Source organism: Stomoxys calcitrans, chromosome 4, assembly GCF_963082655.1.
Source record: "Stomoxys calcitrans chromosome 4, idStoCalc2.1, whole genome shotgun sequence".
NCBI lineage: Eukaryota > Metazoa > Arthropoda > Insecta > Diptera > Muscidae > Stomoxys > Stomoxys calcitrans.
In genome coordinates this window covers 41,102,754-41,122,647 of record NC_081555.1, presented here as the reverse complement: position 1 = coordinate 41,122,647, position 19,894 = coordinate 41,102,754, and the positions used below count along the sequence as shown (strand labels likewise).

The 19,894-nt window shown below is 39.1% G+C and overlaps 1 protein-coding gene across 1 annotated transcript in view; it reads right to left on the bottom strand.

Moving 5' to 3' along the window:
* Positions 1 to 18,460, bottom strand: part of LOC106081132 (acidic phospholipase A2 PA4) — a 70,828-nt gene extending 52,368 nt beyond the window's left edge. Inside the window, exons 1-2 of the mRNA XM_059367736.1 lie at positions 18,239 to 18,460; positions 18,077 to 18,136 (exon numbers count right to left, since the gene is read on the bottom strand). The gene's annotated coding sequence lies outside the window, so the exon portion shown is untranslated. The remainder of the gene's footprint in view (positions 1 to 18,076; positions 18,137 to 18,238) is intronic.
* Between the last annotated feature and the right edge of the window lie 1,434 nt (positions 18,461 to 19,894).

Genomic DNA, 19,894 nt, shown 5'->3' with positions numbered 1-19,894 from the left:
TAAAATACTATTGTGTCCAACGGAGAAGATCATTCATTTGTGAGATCTTTGAGTCTTAGTCTTAGATAACTTTCAAATAATTGGATGAATGTATGGGTTGAAATAAATAATAAACAAAGAATTAAGGTGTGACAGTGATGCATAAACACATTTTTTTTATTTTATTCTTTTTGACAAAAACCGAGAAAGATAGAAAATAAATAAACACATCTTGTTATTTATTTATATAACCCCACAAGTAAAAAGAAGATATTATTGGGTTGCCCAAAAAGTAATTGCGGATTTTTTAAAAGAAAGTAAATGCATTTTTAATAAAACTTAGAATGAACTTTAATCAAATGTACTTTTTTACACTTTTTTTCTAAAGCAAGCTAAAAGTAACAGCTGATAACTGACAGAAGAAAGAATGCAATTACAGAGTAACAAGCTGTAAAAAAATTTGTCAACGCCGACTATATGAAAAATCCGCAATTACTTTCTGGGCAACCCAATATTTATAACAAGTAATAGCGTGCTAAGTTCGGCCGGGCCGAATCTTATATTCCCTCCACCATGGATCGCATTTGTCGAGTTCCTTTCCCGGCATCTCTTCTTAGGCAAAAGAGGATATAAGAAAAGATTTGCTTTGCTATTAGAGCGATATCAAGATATGGTCCGGTTTGGACCACAATTAAATTATATGTTGGAGACCTGTGTAAAATGTCAGCCAATTCGAATAAGAATTGCGCCCCTTGGGGGCTCAAGAAGTAAAATATTGGGTTGCCCAAAAAGTAATTGTCGGTAATATAGTCGGCGTTGACAAATTTTTTCAACGGCTTGTGACTCTGTAATTGCATTCTTTCTTCTGTCAGTTATCACCTGTTACTTTTAGGTTGCTTTAGAAAAAAAAGTGCGCGAAATTTTGTTTACATTTGTTTGTTTGGCGTCAATTTTAATATGGGTACCACATGTATTGAAAGAAATGCATTTAACAAACCGAATCAACGCTTGTGATATGCACCTTAAACGAATCATAACTGGAGATGAAAAATGAATTGTTTACAACAACGTTAGTCGAAAACGATCATGGTCCAAGCATGGTGAACCAGCTCAAACCACTTCAAAGGCTGATATCCACCAAAAGAAGGTTATGCTGTCTGTTTGGTGGGATTGGAAGGGTGTGGTATATTTTGAGCTGCTTCCAAGGAATTGGACAAATTGAATACAGCCATCAAGGAGAAGCGACCAGAATTGGTCAATCATAAAGGTGTCATATTCCACCAGGACAACGCTAGACCGCACACATCTTTGGTCACTCGCCAAAAACTGAGTGAGCTTGGCTGGGAACTTTTGATGCATCCACCATATAGCCCTGACCTTGCACCATCAGACTACCATTTATTTCGATCTTTGCAGAACTCCTTAAATGGTAAAACTTTCGGCAATGATGAGGCTATAAAATTGCACTTGGTTCAGTTGTTTTGCAGATAAAGGTCAGAAGTTCTATGAGCGTGGAATACTAAATTTGCCAGGAAGATGGCAAAAGGTTATCGAACAAAATGGCAATTATATATTTGATTAAAGTTCTGTGTATCGGGAGCTGTATCAGGTATGTGGGAGCTGTATCGGGCTATAGACCGATTCAGACCATAATAAACACGTATGTTGATGGTCATGAGAGAATCCGTCGTGCAAAATTTCAGGCAAATCGGATAATAATTACGACCTCTAGAGGCTCAAGAAGTCAAGACCCAAGATCGGTTTATATGGCAGCTATATCAGGTTATGGACCGATTTCAACCATACTTGACACAGTTGTTCGATATCATAACAAAACACGTCGTGCAAAAATTCATTCAAATCGGATAAGAATTGCGTACTCCAGAGGCTCAAGAAGTCAATACCCAAGATCGGTTTATATGACCGCTATATCAGGTTATGGACCGATTTGAACCATACTTGGCACAGTTGTTGGATATCATAACAAAGCACGTCGTGCAAAATTTCATTCCAATCGGATAAGAATTGCGCACTCCAGAGGCTCAAGAAGTCAATACCCAAGATCGGTTAATATGACAGCTATATCAGGTTATGGACCAATTTGAACCATACTTGGCACAGTTGTAGGATATCATAACAAAACACGTCGTGCAAAATTTCATTCCAATCGGATAAGAATTGCGCACTCTAGAGGCTCAATAAATCAAGACCCAAGATCGGTTTATATGGCAGCTATATCAGGTTATGGACGGATTCGAACCATACTTGGCACAGTTGTTGGATATGATAACAAAACATGTCTTGCAAAATTTCATTTCAATTGGATAAGAATTGCGCACTCTAGAGGCTCAAGAAGTCAAGACCCAAGATCGGTGTATATGGCGGCTATATCTAAACATGTTCCGATATGGCCCATTTACAATACCAAGCGACCTACACTAATAAGAAGTATTTATACAAAATTTCAAGCGGCTAGCTTTACTCCTTCGGAAGTTAGCATGCTTTCGACAGACAGACGGACGGACATGGCTAGATCGACATTAAATGTCGCGACGATCAAGAATATATAGACTTTATGGGGTCTCAGACGAATATTTCGAGTACTTACAAACAGAATGACGAAATTATTGTAGTATACCCTATGGTGGAGGGTATAAAAAGATCACAATAAAGATTTTTTTGGCAATTAAATTCGTCCGGCATGAAGCTGCGATACCTACCACTACCTACCACAATGAATTTAGAGAAACATTTATTTTGGTCACAACAATTTTCATGACTATCATTTTGACTCTTGGCCTCGTTTATTTATGAACTAATCTGCAAGATCTTTATTGAACTAAGCATACTATGACCTTGCATACCAAATTTAAACTTAAATTTATGACTCTAGGGCCTTAGGTAGTGAAAGTTTCTCTCAAAAACTTCTTGTGTAAGCTGAGGCGTTAGTAGATGGCTTGGATAAAAGAGCAAAGGCATCGGAGGACATGTTAAGACACGATACGATCAGACTCATGGATACACCAGAATCTTGGAACAATGAGGTTGCTGGCAACCATCAGTCTGTCGGCATGTTTTCCGATTAGACAGTAACCTGTCATGACGGACACAATGACTGAGACGACTGGCTTGGATAAAAGAGCGAAGACATCGGAGGACATGTTAAGGCACGATACGATCAGACTCATGGATACACCGAAATCTTGGAACAATGAAGTTGATCGAAGGATTCTCATTACAGACTTACGGTAAAGCAAGGCATGAAGTCATTCCAACCTTCAAGGTAACCGGTCCCTGGTGGAAGATTTTGCACATTACTACCGAAAGAGGCGGTTTACCTGTCGCTCAACTGGCTTCTATATTCAGGTTAGGTTAGGTTTAAGTGACAGTCTGTCATCAGAATCACTCAGACGTTTTCGTCCATTGTGATACGACAGGAACAGAAGAAGAAAGATGTCTTCTAGTTCCTACTGTTGAACCATCCAGATCGCTTTAAAAAGCCCAACAACTAGCGAATGTTCACATTCGCTAAATCAAACAGGTTCTCAAAGAAATGATAACCTAAAGTGAAACTCCTTCTGATTAGCAGCACACAGAAGGTGTTCTATTGCCTCTTCTTCGATGTCCTCACAGCTTCTGCAAAAGTCGTTGCTGGCAACCATCAGTCTGTCGGCATGTTTTCCGATTAAACAGTAACCTGTCATGACGGACACAATGACTGAGACGTCTGGCTGGGATAAAAGAGCGAAGACATCGAAGGACATGTTAAGGCACGATATGATCAGACCCAACGATGCACCGGAATCTTGGAACCATGAGGCTGATGGAAGGATTCTCATTACAGAGTTACGGTAAATCAAGCCTTGAAGACTCCTGAACAATTTACATCACCCGAACCTGGCGGATTATTTTAGACATAACTACCGAAGAAGGCGGTTTACCTGGCAGCCAACTGGCTTCTATATTTTTTTCACGTAACCAACACACAGGGGATGTCCCCTATATATGCAGTGCATTGCGTTGGCAATTAGTAAAGTTAAGGGTTGGAGGGGGGAAAGAGGGAGAAGTGTTTATTGATATTCGTCTTAAATTTCTGAACGTCAATGTCGGTGGGAAAGACATTAGCCGGAAGTCGATTCCACATATGTACAAATGGTTCGGGCGAAAAATTAATTTTCTCGGTAATACATGGTTCGGTCGATTGGCCCATCAATTACAAACGGGTGTGAGTTCCTGGCAAGTCTTGTATTCCTGGTGAATATCCTAACGTCAGGGATAAGAAGACGAATATCCCTGGAACACACGCCATGAAAATAACGATAGAGCAATACAACGCTACCCACATTTCGACGATGTTCAAGAGAAGCAATAGAGTTGGATACCATACTGTCCCCAATCAACACCATCGCTCCCGGTCAAGTAACTCCAAGGATGATTTTGGAGCTACTTGACTCTCCTGCCCATACATGAGAGTGCCTTGTGGCACAGCTGCTCATGTGATGAGAACCCATCTACAACAACTCGTATAGTGCGATCTCTGCTAAAGCTCGATACAAATCGAACGAAGTTATTACCAACTCCAAAAGCAACAAACTTTGATAAAAGTGAACCATGCCAGACCCTATCAAATGCCTTGGAGATATCCAGAGCCACGCCCTTACTCTCACCAAACTGGTGGATAGAGCGACTCCATCGTTCCGGCAAAAATGCTATTTGGTCCCTCGTAGAGCGATTTTTGCGGAACCCATACTGTCTGTCGCTAAGAAGGCCATTGGACTCTAAGTATCTGACAAGATGATGGTTAACCATACTCTCCATTACCTTGAAGAGGGTTGTTCACCCCCACTTTTTTTGAGGATGGGCTAAACGTTCGCAACCTTCCAATACGCCGGGAAAACTCCCGCACGGTAAGCAAGGTTGAAATTGTTGCGTAGTGGACTAGCAAGCTTCGAAGAACACTTACAAAGGACAAGTGTTGATATACCATCCGGGCCCGGAGATTTATTAACGTCGAGATCCGCAAGGACCCTTTTAACTCCACGTGTTCGAAAGAATATCTAAGGCATCGAACTAGGTACACAGTTGATTAGCCTTATCAACCGGGTCAGTGAATACCTGATCATCCTTAACAAGAGTTGGGATTGACGATGAGTTGTCCTTTACTCTTTTTACGAATAACCAAAATCTCTTGCTTCCCCCCGGAGAAGCAATAACTTTTGCAAGAAAACGCTGTTCGTAAAGAAACTTTTCGTGTCTAAGTACTCTGGCACACGAAGTTCTTGCCTGTTTGCCCATCATTTCGGTATTGGCATTTTTGCGTGATTACAAATCCAAAATGAAAACTCCGAAAGTCTGGTATGAAGCAAAATTGGTATTAATACCCTAGCCCTAGCCTTATCCACACCATGTAGCTTATTGTCGATACTCGTACCGTGATAAAGGGTAGGACATCCAGCGAATTGTTCAGATACAAGCAGCATGCCTATATCAAGGGAAGGTCGGTGGAGACCGCCCTGCACGAGGTTGTGCATAAAATACAAGAATCCTTCGTTGCCAAGATGTACAAGTTAGCGCTATGCATTGACATCGAAGGGGCTTTTTACAACATGACAACCGACACACTTTTACAACCCATAGATTAGTATAGAGTGGACCGGGTTCTTAGAGACTGGATAAAGCATATGCTAAGGAAATGTTGAATAAATTGTGGGTCCCATGGCATATATAGACAAATTGGCACAGAGAACGTCATGGGGTGGCATTTTATTGCTACTCCTGTAGGTGACCACCGTAAAACGTCTACTACTTAACCTGACTCAGGAGGGTTAAGAGCTTCTAGGGGGTAAGAGTCCTAATCAGCTATGCAGAGGAACCAATCTTGGAGATGGCATACGATTGGGATCCGAATGTAAACCCAGAAAAGATTTAGATCTGACTGATTACTAGGAAGATGAAGATGGGCCAGTTCGAGACGCCACATTTCGTTATCCTTCACTTTAATTGGCTATAACAGAATATTTGATCTACTAGCCGAACGTAGAATAGTGTTCCAAGCGCCTCGATCTTCTGCTCTCATTCTGAAATCTCGGAAACCATGTTTCAAGGTGTCTCCCACCACTTGATCTTTCCCTCGGGCTTTTGGTCTTCCCGGCTTGGGTGTACCACTGTGTTTGCCTTCAAAAGACTTCTTTGCTGGAGCTTCCTCATTCATTCTGACAACATAGCCTAGCCAACGCAGCCGTTGTATTTTGATGCGTGTAACCAAGATATATTCATTTACAGGTAGTGGCAGTTGCCCAACAACAAAATATTGAATGCACTATCTGTCAAAATCAGTCATTAGTGCAACTCTTATTTTGTGTATGTTACTAGTTCGCACCATTTTTCGTTGTTTGTGTGTGTTTAGGTTCTTAACTATAATACACACACACACAACCAAAACTCTTTGACATATAGTGCACTTCGCGAGAAAAAATTGTACTCAGCTGTTTACGGTACACTACCTGGTAATTATGTCATGCGTATAACTATACTATCGTCGTCATACAGCCCATATATATTCTCCTTAGCACTAACTGGTCCATATATTTTACGAAGAGTCTTTCTCTCAAATACTCCAAGCACTGCCTTATCTGCTTTCACAAGTAACCATGCCTCAGAACCATACAACAACACGGGTAGTATCAGTGTCTTGTAAAGTGTAATCTTCGTCTGTCGAGAGGTGGCCTTATTTCTAAACTGCTTACTTAGTCCAAAGTAGCATCTGTTTACCAGTACTATTCTTCGCTTTATTCCAAAACTGGTGGCATTCGTTTCGGTTACGGCGGTGCCGAGGTAGATAAAGTTGCTGACTATCTCAAAGGATAACTTATGCACCCAAATTCGGCACGGACATTGAGTGGTCTATATAAGTCACTGTTGAATTTTGTATTTCGAATTTCAACCATATCGTGTAATAAATAAAGCTTTCATGAGCTTCAGATCTTAATCGGCATGTCGGTTTATATGACAGCTCTATCTAAATACAGTTCTATCCATACCATATTTGGGTCGGATATCGCGAGGCTCAAAATAACTCACTGTTTCAAATTTCAGAGAAAACAGATGCAAAAAAAAAGCGTTTACGGGCATTAGACTCTTTATCGGCGGATCGGTCTAGGTTGCCCAAAAAGTAATTGCGGATTTTTTAAAAGAAAGTAAATGCATTTTTAATAAAACTTAGAATGAACTTTAATCAAATATATAATTGCCATTTTGTTCGATAACCTTTTGCCATTTTCCTGGAAAATTTAGTATTCCACGCTCATAGAACTTCTGGCCTTTATCTGCAAAAAACTGAACCAAGTGCGATTTTATAGCCTCATCATTGCCGAAAGTTTTACCATTTAAGGAGTTCTGCAAAGATCGAAATAAATGGTAGTCTGATGGTGCAAGGTCAGGGCTATATGGTGGATGCATCAAAAGTTTCCAGCCAAGCTCACACAGTTTTTGGCGAGTGACCAAAGATGTGTGCGGTCTAGCGTTGTCCTGGTGGAATATGACACCTTTACGATTTACCAATTCTGGTCGCTTCTCCTTGATGGCTGTATTCAATTTGTCCAATTGTTGACAGTAAACATCCGAATTAATCGTTTGGTTCCTTGGAAGCAGCTCAAAATATACCACACCCTTCCAATCCCGCCAAACAGACAGCATAACCTTCTTTTGGTGGATATCAGACTTTGAAGCGGTTTGAGCTGGTTCACCATGCTTGGACCATGATCGTTTTCGACTAACGTTGTTGTAAACAATCCATTTTTCATCCATCCATCTCCAGTTATGATTCGTTTTAAAAACGGATCGAATTCATTCCGTTTAAGGTGCATATCACAAGCGTTGATTCGGTTTGTTAAACGAATTTCTTTCAATACATGTGGTACCCAAATATCAAGCTTTTTCACCAGTCCAAGACTTTTTATGTGATAATGAACGGTTGATTTTGGTATATTTAACTTCTCTCCTATCTCACGCTCAGTTACATGACGATCCAATTCGATTAAAGCTTTGATTTGGTCATCATCAACTTCATTTGGCCGACCTGAACGTGGCTCATCTTTAAGTGAAAAATCTCCAGAACGGAATTTGCGAAACCAATTTTGACACTGTCTTCCCTTTAAGGCTTTATCACCATACACATCTCGTAACTTTTTAGCAACCTGCTCCGCGTTTTTTCCTTTACGGAAATAATAACACCATCGTCAATTTTTAAATATGTGGGCTCCATATTAAAATTTACGCCAAACAAACAAATGTAAACAAAATTTCGCGCACTTTTTTTCTAAAGCATGCTAAAAGTAACAGCTGATAACTGACAGAAGAAAGAATGCATTTACAGAGTCACAAGCCTTTGAAAATATTTGTCAACGCCGACTATATGAAAAATCCGCAATTACTTTTTGGGCAACCTAGCAGCTATATCCAAATATGGTCCGATTTGGCCCGTTTAAAAACTTAACCAGCGTGCATCAAAAAGACCTATCTGACGTATCAATTTCAGCTCAATATCTTTATTTTTGAAGGCTGTAGAGTGATTACAACAGACGGACGGACAGACACACGGACATTGTTAAATCGCCTTAGAATTTTAGGACAATCCGACAAACCATCCTACGGTGGTGGTACAAATTGGGGAAAATATTATATATCGGCGTGTTAGTCCAAACCATATACAATCTTAAGATGTTCAGAAGGACTTCCAAACTTACATTTACCTTTTATGAACGACCAAGTAATGCTATTACTTGTAGCGTTAGAAGCACTGATTTTGGGTTCCCTGTCCCCTCAACCATAACGGTTGTTTGCATGTGAAAAGACGAAATTATCCTTCATGCAGCCCTAAAGACTTTTCGTCAAGGTACCTTTTGCACTTATTCGAATATGTGAGAGTGTTGGAATGTCTTGTGAATACAGGGGCGTTTGCTTTAAACGAAACGAACAGTGTTGCCGTTTTTGGTTGGTTCCACCATAGGATGGGGGGATATACTAATTTCGTCATTCTGTTTGTAACTACTCGAAATATTCGTCTGAGACCCCATAATGTACATATATTCTTGATCGTCGTGACATTTTATGTCGATCAAGCCATGTCTGTCCGTCCGTCCGTCTGTCTGTCAAAAGCACGCTAACTTCCGAAGGAGTTAAGCTAGCCGCTTGAAATTTTGCACAAATTCTTTCTATTTGTGTAGGTCCGTTGGTATTGTAAATGGGCCATCTCGGTCCATGTTTTGATATAGGTGGCATATAAACCGATCTTGGGTCTTGACTTCTTGAGCCTCTAGAGTGCGCAATTCTTATCCGATTGGAATGAAATTTTGCACGACGTGTTTTGTTATGATATCCAACAACTGTTCCAAGTATGATTCAAATCGGTTCATAACCTGATATAGCTGCCATATAAACCGATCTTGGGTCTTGACTTCTTGAGCCTCTAGAGAACGCAATTCTTATCCGATTGGAATGAAATTTTGCATGACGTGTTTTGTTATGATATCCAACAACTGTGCCAAGTATGATTCAAATCGGTTCATAACCTGATATAGCTGCCATACAAACCGATCTGGGATCTTGACTTCTTGAGCCTCTAGAGGTCGTAATTATTATCCGATTTGAAATTTTGTACGACGGATTCTCTCATGACCATCAACATACGTGTTTATTATGGTCTGAATCGGTCTATAGCCCGATACAACTCCCATATAAATCGATCTCTCTATTTTACTTCTTGAGCCCCCAAAAGGATGCAATTCTTATTCGAATTGGCTGACATTTTACGCAGGTTTCCAACATATAATTTAATTGTGGTCTAAACCGGATCATATCTTGGTATTGCTCTAATAGCACAGCAAATCTTTTCTTATATCATTTTTTGCCTAAGAAGAGATGCCGGGAAAAGAACTCGACAAATGCGCTCCTTGTTTTTCTCTTGGTTGGTTGGTAGGCTGACCTTCATTTTTGGTAGGGTCTTCAAACATATAAATGCAAATTTTGCCCATGAACATTCCACTAAGGAACAGTGGCAAACTTCTCACATATCAATGAGTGCAGTCCGATTCAAGTTTAAGCTCAATGATGAAGGACCTCCTTTTTATAGCCAAGTCCGAACGATGTGTCGCAGTGCGACATCTCTTTGAAGAAAAGTTTTACATGGCATAGTACTTCACAAATGCTGCCAGCATTAGGAGGGGAAAACCACCAATGAACATTTTTTCTGATGGCCTCGCCAGGATTCGAACCCAGGCGTTCAGCGTCATAGGCGGACATGCTAACCCCTGCGCTACGGTGACCTCCTCAAATATATAAATATACCAATTTAATTACTGAATAAACCGCTGGGGGTGACTAAAAGTCATGTCACTTCTTGTCGTTAAGAGTGCAGAATAATAGCATGAATGTCGTAGGGCCAAATACTGTTACTAGAGGTCTCCTTCGCAATAAATTTCAAGAAAATCTTCTGCTATTAACTGTAACTGGTATGAGTGTTGAGGGATTTCTTCCAAATGTCGTAAATTCTGGGTTAGAAATGCGGCTTTTAAGCGTTCAATACATTCAATCATAAAACAGGGCTATGTATATGGCAGCTGCATACAGATATGGTCAGATCTGGTCCATACTAAGATGTTGAGGGGTCCATATAACTCACTCTGGCGGGGAAAATGGGTAGTAAATTCGCAATATCTGGACTCAAACCCCTAAAAGTGGGAGAGCACTTCTTTCAAACGGTTGACAAAACTTTGACTTTTATAAACTCAAGTTTTCTTATCGGTAAAGGATGCTATTGGGTAGCCCAAAAAGTAATTGCGGATTTTTCATATAGTCGGCGTTGACAAATTTTTTCAACGGCTTGAGACTCTGTAATTGCATTCTTTCTTCTGTCAGTTATCAGTTGTTACTTTAAGCTTGCTTTAGAAAAAAAGTGCGCGAAATTTTGTTTACATTTGTTTGTTTGGCGTCAATTTTAATATGGGTACCACATGTATTGAAAGAAATTCATTTAACAAACCGAATCAATGCTTGTGATATGCACCTTAAACGCAATGAATTCGATCCGTTTTTAAAAAGAATCATAACTGGAGATGAAAAATGGATTGTTTACAACAACGTTAGTCGAAAACGATCATGGTCCAAGCATGGTGAACCAGCTCAAACCACTTCAAAGGCTGATATCCACCAAAAGAAGGTTATGCTGTCTGTTTGGTGGGATTGGAAGGTTGTGGTATATTTTGAACTGCTTCCAAGGAACCAAACGATTAATTCGGATGTTTACTGTCAAAAATTGGACAAATTGAATACAGCCATCAAGGAGAAGCGACCAGAATTGGTCAATCGTAAAGGTGTCATATTCCACCAGGACAACGCTAGACCGCACACATCTTTGGTCACTCGCCAAAAACTGAGTGAGCTTGGCTGGGAACTTTTGATGCATCCACCATATAGCCCTCACCTTGCACTATCAGACTACCATTTATTTCGATCTTTGCAGAACTCCTTAAATGGTAAAACTTTCGGCAATGATGAGGCTATAAAATCGCACTTGGTTCAGTTTTTTTCAGATAAAGGCCAGAAGTTCTATGAGGGTGGAATACTAAATTTGCCAGGAAGATGGCAAAAGGTTTTCGAACAAAATGGCAATTATATATTTGATTAAAGTTCATTCTAAGTTTTATTAAAAATGCATTTACTTTCTTTTAAAAAATCCGCAATTACTTTTTGGGCAACCATATATCAAGATATAGAGCATCTTTGAACTTTCAGCTGTAAGGTGATTTCAACAAGCAGATGGACGAACATCTATGGATGGATGGATCGTCTATGAATATAACGACCATCAAGTTTATATACATTGTAGGGTTGAAAATGTATAAATTGATTTGTTGCAAATGAAATGGCAAAATGGCCAACTTTTCGGTGGCGGGTATAAAAACATACACCCCATTCTTGGCTTGGTAGAACATTTGGTCGGATTTGGTAGGATTTTTCTTACATTTTGATAGGAAACAATTTTCCTGAGTGGCAACATTGACTACGAACTGCGATTGAATTATTTATTCTTAAGCTAAAAATGGCTATGCCTTTTGGATTTTTGTTTTTCTCAGATTCTGTAAACAAAACTTTTGTGGAGCATGTGAAAAATCGAAAACCAACCACCCAAAGGAATCTAAATTTGCACAATTATTTACTTATCATGTATTCCTGTTTATTTTTATTTCAACATATAAATTCGATACTTAATTTGAATATAGATTTCTTATTTATAAAATCTCATCCAAAAAACTGTCACGTTCTCATTTGCCAATATGTTGTCTACTACCATCAGTTAAGAGGGGCCGGGCAAGTTGCCATTGTCATCTGCCAATATGGAATGTACATTTTATATTTAATTAATGATGTACAGAACATAGGAAATGTAATAAAGTTTGAGTAATAAACATATCATCATAACCAGGTGTGACTGCTGGTTACGTTCTTTGCATATAAATTAACCAATAAAACAAACATTTTGTGTAGCGAAAATTGAAAGTGGTGCAATTGATGTAGGTTTCATTTTTTTTGTCACCCTTCACCATTGTGAAGCGGGTATGCTAACAACTTCATTCTGCTTGTAACACATCGATAACTGTATATGGCTGATTGTCTTAACATTCGAAATCGATATAGCCATGTCTGTCTGTCCGTCTGATGAAATCATGATACCATGCTAAAGAGAAAAAATATATTGGTTTGCCCAAAAAGTAATTGCGGATTTTTCATATAGTCGGCGTTGACAAATTCTTTCACAGCTTGTGACTCTGTATTTGCATTCTTTCTTCTGTCAGAACGATCAGCTGTTACTTTTAGCTTACTTTAGAAAAAAAGTGTAAAAAAAAGTATATTTGATTAAAATTCATTCTAAGTTTTATTAAAAATGCATTTACTTTCTTTTAAAAAATCCGCAATTACTTTTTGGGCAACCCAATATATCGGCTTAAAATTATGGACGCACTCAGAGCATTTTGTTAGTAAAAACTGCAAAAATGATTGCTGTAACAACAGAAAGTCTGCTGGAAATGGAACAACAGTAATTTTTTGCTAAAACAGCATACATTTTCTGCTATTTTTAGATGGTAAAAAGTTGAAAGTGGCCTTATTTAATAATTTAAGGGCATATAGTGGCCGACTTGAGGGATGTTGGAAACCAAGCAACGGTTTTGATAGGTTTAAACTGGGCAAAATCCTTACTTATCTTGGCCTTCCTTCCTCTCAAATGTGGACACAAACCTGTCCCCGGTGTCAGCTGGGTAGCTACCTTTAACATGAGCTAAAATATGCCACGAGTTCACCTGTAGAACGATAAAAATATGGGTTAGGGCTTCGAGTTAGTAGTCTATCACCCGGAAAACTTTAGGGCGAAGATCATTAAATTTTACAATTTTTGTTTGTTTCTCTTTCGAGGCGAGCTCAATGATCGGAGATTTTTCTTTGCAAATGGAAAGAGAATGGCAGAGATTGCAACACACACTAACCACTATGGGACGCGTTTCGTAATTTTGTTTAGAATTACTCATAAGCCATATTAGGTGTGAAGGCTTCAAGGATCGTACATTGGCATGTTGTTTAATCGTCTTTGCTTCTAAAATATTGGGTTGCCCAAAAAGTAATTGCGGATTTTTTAAAAGAAAGTAAATGCATTTTTAATAAAACTTAGAATGAACTTTAATCAAATTTACTTTTTTTACACTTTTTTTCTAAAGCAAGCTAAAAGTAACAGCTGATAACTGACTGAAGAAAGAATGCAATTACAGAGTCACAAGCTGTGAAAAAAATTGTCAACGCCGACTATATGAAAAATCCGCAATTACTTTTTGGGCAACCCAATATTAGCAAAGACGATTAAAAATGGATGCCTCCTTTTTGACGACCTTTGTGGGGGTCGTCAAAAAGGACCCTGATTTCACATTATAGATAGGGCGCAGTATACGCACTGGCATATGTATTGGAGAAATACAAGGCAGACATTACCGCCATACAGGAAGTGCGATGGCTCGGGAAGGGCTTCACAACAACACCGAGAGGTGATGTCGTATATTAAAGCTGCCTTGAAACAAGTCATGAATTTGGCAGTGGATTTTTGGTTAGTCGGAGACTGAAAAACCTTGTCTCCAGGTTTACTTCGGCTACTCGCATAAAAACCAAATTCTTTAACATCAGCCTTATGTGCCCCCATGGCCCGACTGAAGATAAGGACGAACAGACCAACGATATTTAGGGTTATTTAAGTTTGGATGTTAGATGTACTCCATTATTTAAAAAAAAAATATTTGAGCCCGATATTCTCATGGGGATTTTGGGAGGGGAAAAGTCAGCAGGGTTTTGGTGTGGGTTTAAAGGGTAGTGTGGACCCCCAGAAACCTGGTGCCGAAAATGGGTATCAATCACACCCAGTGACTTAAAAATATATATCAGATTCATATTCCACTCTAAAATACCTTTTATGATGTTCCCCACATTGCAATGGTCGACAAATACGTCCCATTGGGTGTGTAATGGGGGTGGGTGGTCCTATAAACACTTTTTCCCGAATATTGATATCGGATACATGTTCTACTCCCAAATACCTTTCATATTGCCACGGCCGGTAAATATGTACAGGGTGGCTGATGAATATTGCTACAATGATGAATATTGCTACATTTTTTTTTCGGTGTATGGAATACATTTTTCTTTTATTCATGTTAAATTAAATTATTAAATTAATTATTAAATTATTATTAATTAAATTAATTAATTAATTAATTAAATTAATTATTAAATTATTATTATTAAATAGAAAAAAAGTTATTACATTTTTTTTTGGTAGCGGCTTTCATCAGCCACCCTGTATGTCCGATTTACGGGTGTTATGGAGGTTGGAGTGTTTCCCCAGACACATAGCCCACATAATATCAGCAAAAAAAGATATCAAATTCGTTTTCAAATCTCAAATACCTTCTTTTGAGCCCCTTATTGCAAAAAACAACCAAAAAAAAAATATCAACATTGAGCTCTACTCCAAATTGTCATGATGAGCAAATACGTTCTATTTGGGGATTATTATGGGAATGGGACGTCCCTTAGACAGTTTGGCCCGAATGCTGATATCAGATTTCTGGTCTACTCCCAATATTTCCATAGCTGAGCCGCCGCTCAGTACCATGGTCGTGAAAATTTATATCAGTTTCGTATTTTACTCTAGAATGCCTTTTATTTGAGCCCCATATTGCTATGGCCAGGAAATAAGTCCTGTTCAGGGGGTGTTTTGCGGAAGGGGTGGCCCCCGGAAAGTGAGTATCAATTTCGTGTTCTACTACCCAATACCTTTCATCAGAGCCCCATATTGCCATGATCGGTAAGTATGTCCGATTTAGGGATGTTTTGCGGAATGGGGTGGTCCCCCAAACACTTAGTCCTGCTCTACTCTCTACTCTCAAACACCTTTTATTTGAACCCCATATTACCATTGGTTTAAGAGGGCCAAACATTTGGCCCCGGAATCGGATATCAAATTCGTTTTCTAATAAAAAATACCTTCATTTATATGAGGCCCTTTTGCAATCGTCAGCAAATAGGTCCGGTCTGAGTGACTTGGCCCTGAAAAAATATATGTGGGGTTCGTGTTCTACTCTAAAAAACCTTTTATTTGAGCCTCATGGACACTGTTTCCCAATGTTGATATCAGACCTCCCAAAGACCTTTAATTTAAGTCCCAAGTTGTTATGGTCGGTAAATTTGTCCTCTTTGGGAGTGTTTTGGTGGAGGGGCGGCCACCGAACACTTGGTCCTACGTTTGGATATCAGATTCGTATTCGTACTCTCAAAATTCTGTCGTGTGATCTCTTTACGCAGGGGATGTCCCCTATATATGCAGTGCATTGCGTTACCAATTAGGAAAGTTAAGGGTTGGAGGGGGAAAAGAGGGAGTAGTTTATTGAAGTCGATTCCACAAACGAATGGTTCGGGCGAAAAATGATTTTTTTCGGTAATGCATGGCTCGGTCGACTGGCCAATCAATTACAAGCGGGTGTGAGTTCCTGGCAAGTCTTGTATTCCCGTTGAACATCCTAACGCTAAGGGATAAGAAGACGAATATCCCTGGAACGCACGCCATGAAAATAACGATAGAACAATACAGCGCTACCCACATTCCGACGATGTTCAAGAGAAGCAATAGAGTTGGATACCCTACAGTCCCCAATCAACACCATCGCTCTCCGTTGAACCCGGTCAAGAAGCTTCAAGGATGATTTGGAGCTCCTGCCCACATATGAGAGTTATATTCCATCCTCGGCCTGATGTAGGTAGTAAAGATCAGAAGAGGTGAAATATTTCTTGCATAGCTTAAGAAAGCCCAAACACTTGCATGCTTCTTTCGACACTTCGAATACGTTTTTTGACCAACGGACATCACATTGTATCTTCATGCCCAGAACATCAAGAGCATCTGACTGTTCAATATCTATACCGTCAATAGAAATCGACGATTGAAGTGGGTCAGTGAATCGCTTGTGAGACAAGAAACAGCACTGTGTCTTCTGTGCGTTAAAGTCTACTCTGTTCATTCTATGCCACTCGGAAATGGCCAACAAATCATGGGAGAGCGTCTCATCCATAATCCGCCTCCTGTCCACAATTTGTTGAGGACTGGGCCTATGGTCGAATGAATATGAATGACACAGACTATTGTCATCGGCAAATGAGTAGACTGGATTCGAAGTCTGACCCAATAGATCGTCAATGAAAATAAGAAAAAGGCAAGGGGAAAGGACAGAGCCTTGTGGAACACCTGCGGTCAATGCATATTCATCTGATGAGAACCCATCTACAACAACTCATATAGTGCGATGTCTGAGAAAGCTCCTGCATATCCTGCAGGAGAAGATTATACGAGAAGCAGGTTTGAATAGACATAACAACTACTCACAAGAGCAATAGCAGACTTTGAAAGTATCGAAAGAGAATCAACTAAAGTGGATAAAGTGGAGTGCAGATAAGACAATGTGAATGATATTAACTCTCACAAAGCCCTGTAAACCCGAGCAAATAAAGAAAAAAGAGAAAAAGGGGGAACTACAACTTCAGCAACTTAATCTACCTCTGCACCGCCGTAACCGAAAAAAATTATTTCTCTGATATAGGCTGTTGTTGAGCGGCAGCCCTTGCCGATGAAGGAATCCATCGGGTCAATCCGGTACGTACAACCGGGTGCCATGGGTCATTGGGGATTGCGAACGCCTCATATCCGGGTGTGGGTATAGTAAAATCCACTTAAAATGGTCCTTTGTCAAAAATTGTTAAGCCCCTAGAAGCCTTAATTTTTATCGGATTTGGTAGAAACTGAAACCAAATCCCAGCCTTCTTGATCCATATACAAAGAAAGCCTCGATGTGATTTTTTGAGCCCTCACACGTCTCAATTTTTATCCATTTTATAAAAATTTGTTATATGATGCTCACTTAAGCACTCTAACTACCACATGCAGTTCCAGTCCATAACAGACTTAGACGCCTTATTAGTTACTCGATTTGATATCTTCAAAATAATTCAAATACAAACTGAGGTTATGGACATTTTCAACAGCATCCCAAGATTTCGTCCGGCGTCATAGTCCATTTTTAGTAAAAGCCACAAAAGTTTTTTTTTCTAGACCCGCTCCCTAATTTTTAGTTGTAGCTGAAATGCTCATAATTTCTGTCAAATATGTACGTGATTTAAGAAAAAAAACACCATCTCTCCTTATAATAACTGAATCTATAAAAAGTGTACGGGGGGGAGGATTCACATGTCCTCCTGCTCGCACACATTGCATTCATCAATCACTGTGTTGGTATTCTGTGACCTTCAAAACAAGCTCCTGTCTACTTCATGTCAAACAACATGAAGAGGGATTGCCTGACCCAAAGAACGCAGGAAGGGGAAACACAAACACTATTGCACTTGAACTACATCATACACGTACATAGAAATTGTTGTTATAATTTTGGTTGCAATTTGCAACATGCATTGGGAAGCATAAAATGTGGATGGAGTAGCAAAACAAAAAACTTACTCGTGTGACTCTTAATTCCAAAGGATATTTTGCACTTAAAAACTGTCAAAAACTGATTTGCTGTGAAATATGGAAATTTTAATGACACTTAGAATTTTCAATATATTTCTCTATTTTTTTTTTAATTTGTGCACATTTATTTAAGCATAACAATAGCCCTACTTGTGTGTATTCCTCTAAAAAACTATGATTTTCTTCACTTTCACTGAGAGTAGAAAAGAATTATAGCAAAACACTTTCAATTTTTATGTAACAACAATTTTTTGGAGGTGTTTCTTTATGACTAGGTTTGTTGTTGTAAATTGTAATTTGAGTAACGAGCAAGACTATCAAACTTGTCTGCGTTCGGACACCGCTGTGGTAAGACTGAACTTGATTCTTGAGCACAGTTAAACTTGGACTTGGCCCCATAGCGGTGAGGTGTATATGTTGCATGTGTGTGCGTGCGCCAGTACGTGTGCATGTTAACCAGCTTGAAATGTATCTATGCTGGCTGTCTGCGAAAACAAACAAAACATCATTATGACCATAGCCATCGTCATCATCATCAATGAAGAACATCAGAGAATAATAATGGCAGACCAATAGCTGCTGCAGCAACCAACAGCGCTCTTGTGCGTTGACGTCAATGTTAACGCTTCAAAACATATTGACCATTCTTTTGCTCTGTTTCCATTGGAAGCTTTTTTGGCGCCAAACTCATTTCTCGTTGTTTCCTCTTACGGTTCTTTTCATGTGCTTTAATAATTAAACGAACAGGCGAAAGACGCAAACACAAGCACACACACACACACACACAGACGCTAACCAAACGGAAGTATGTTCAGCGAACAAAAAGCTTTTTTTTTCTCCCCGGCGCTGTATTCCACAGTGATGTCGTTGCTGTTATGCATTGTTGTTAGAGGAAATGAAAAAATTCACGGCCAAAGCTTTCCTACAACACACACCCTCACCGTTGCCCAATGAGCCACGGTAGTCTAAAATCAGCTGTTCTCGCGGCAAATGCCGTTTGAATTTATGAATGAAAAGTTTAGGTTATCTATGCTTACAAACAATATGTGTATAACGGTATATGACGTAAATAGATTTTTGATACACGGTAAAAAAATAATATCAAAGCATATTCATAAAGAGAAAGAAACTAGCGTGTAAACGTTTATAGCGTTCAAAACTATTTATATTTAATTTTTCATGTAAGAAAGTGTAGGAAAATATTACTAAAAATATTATAAAAAAATATTAAAAAATATTTAATAAATAAGAAACTGATAACCGCTCTTAGGCAGTGGGTACATAGATAGCAATTCATTATGGTGAGAAGTACAAATGGTTAATTTTGCTGCTATTACAGCAGTAGTTCTGCTGTCATAGCAAAATGTTTGCATTTCAGACCAGCAGGCTGCCTGATAAAAAGTCTGTTGTTTGCTGAAAATGTCTACTGCCCCATTTATGAAGGGGTTGTTAAAGGGAGAGTGAAAACAAATATTCTTCTTATATATAAAAATGAATTTGTGTTTGTTCGTTTGTATGTTCCATATAGACTCAAAAACGGCTGAACCGATTTTCTTGAAATTTTCACAGATGGTGCATAATGATCCCGCGGTGGAAATATGATACTACAGTTTCTGATATCTGAAGGAGGGTGGACCCTCCCCCTTACCCTAATTTTCAGAAACGCCAGATCTCGAAGATAGGTGCTGCGATTTAAGCGAAATTTTGTGTGCTCCATTATAGTAAGTTAAAAACAAAAATTCGATGTCCAAAATCCACCAAATATATACATATATATATACCCCAATCACGACAATATGGGACTCA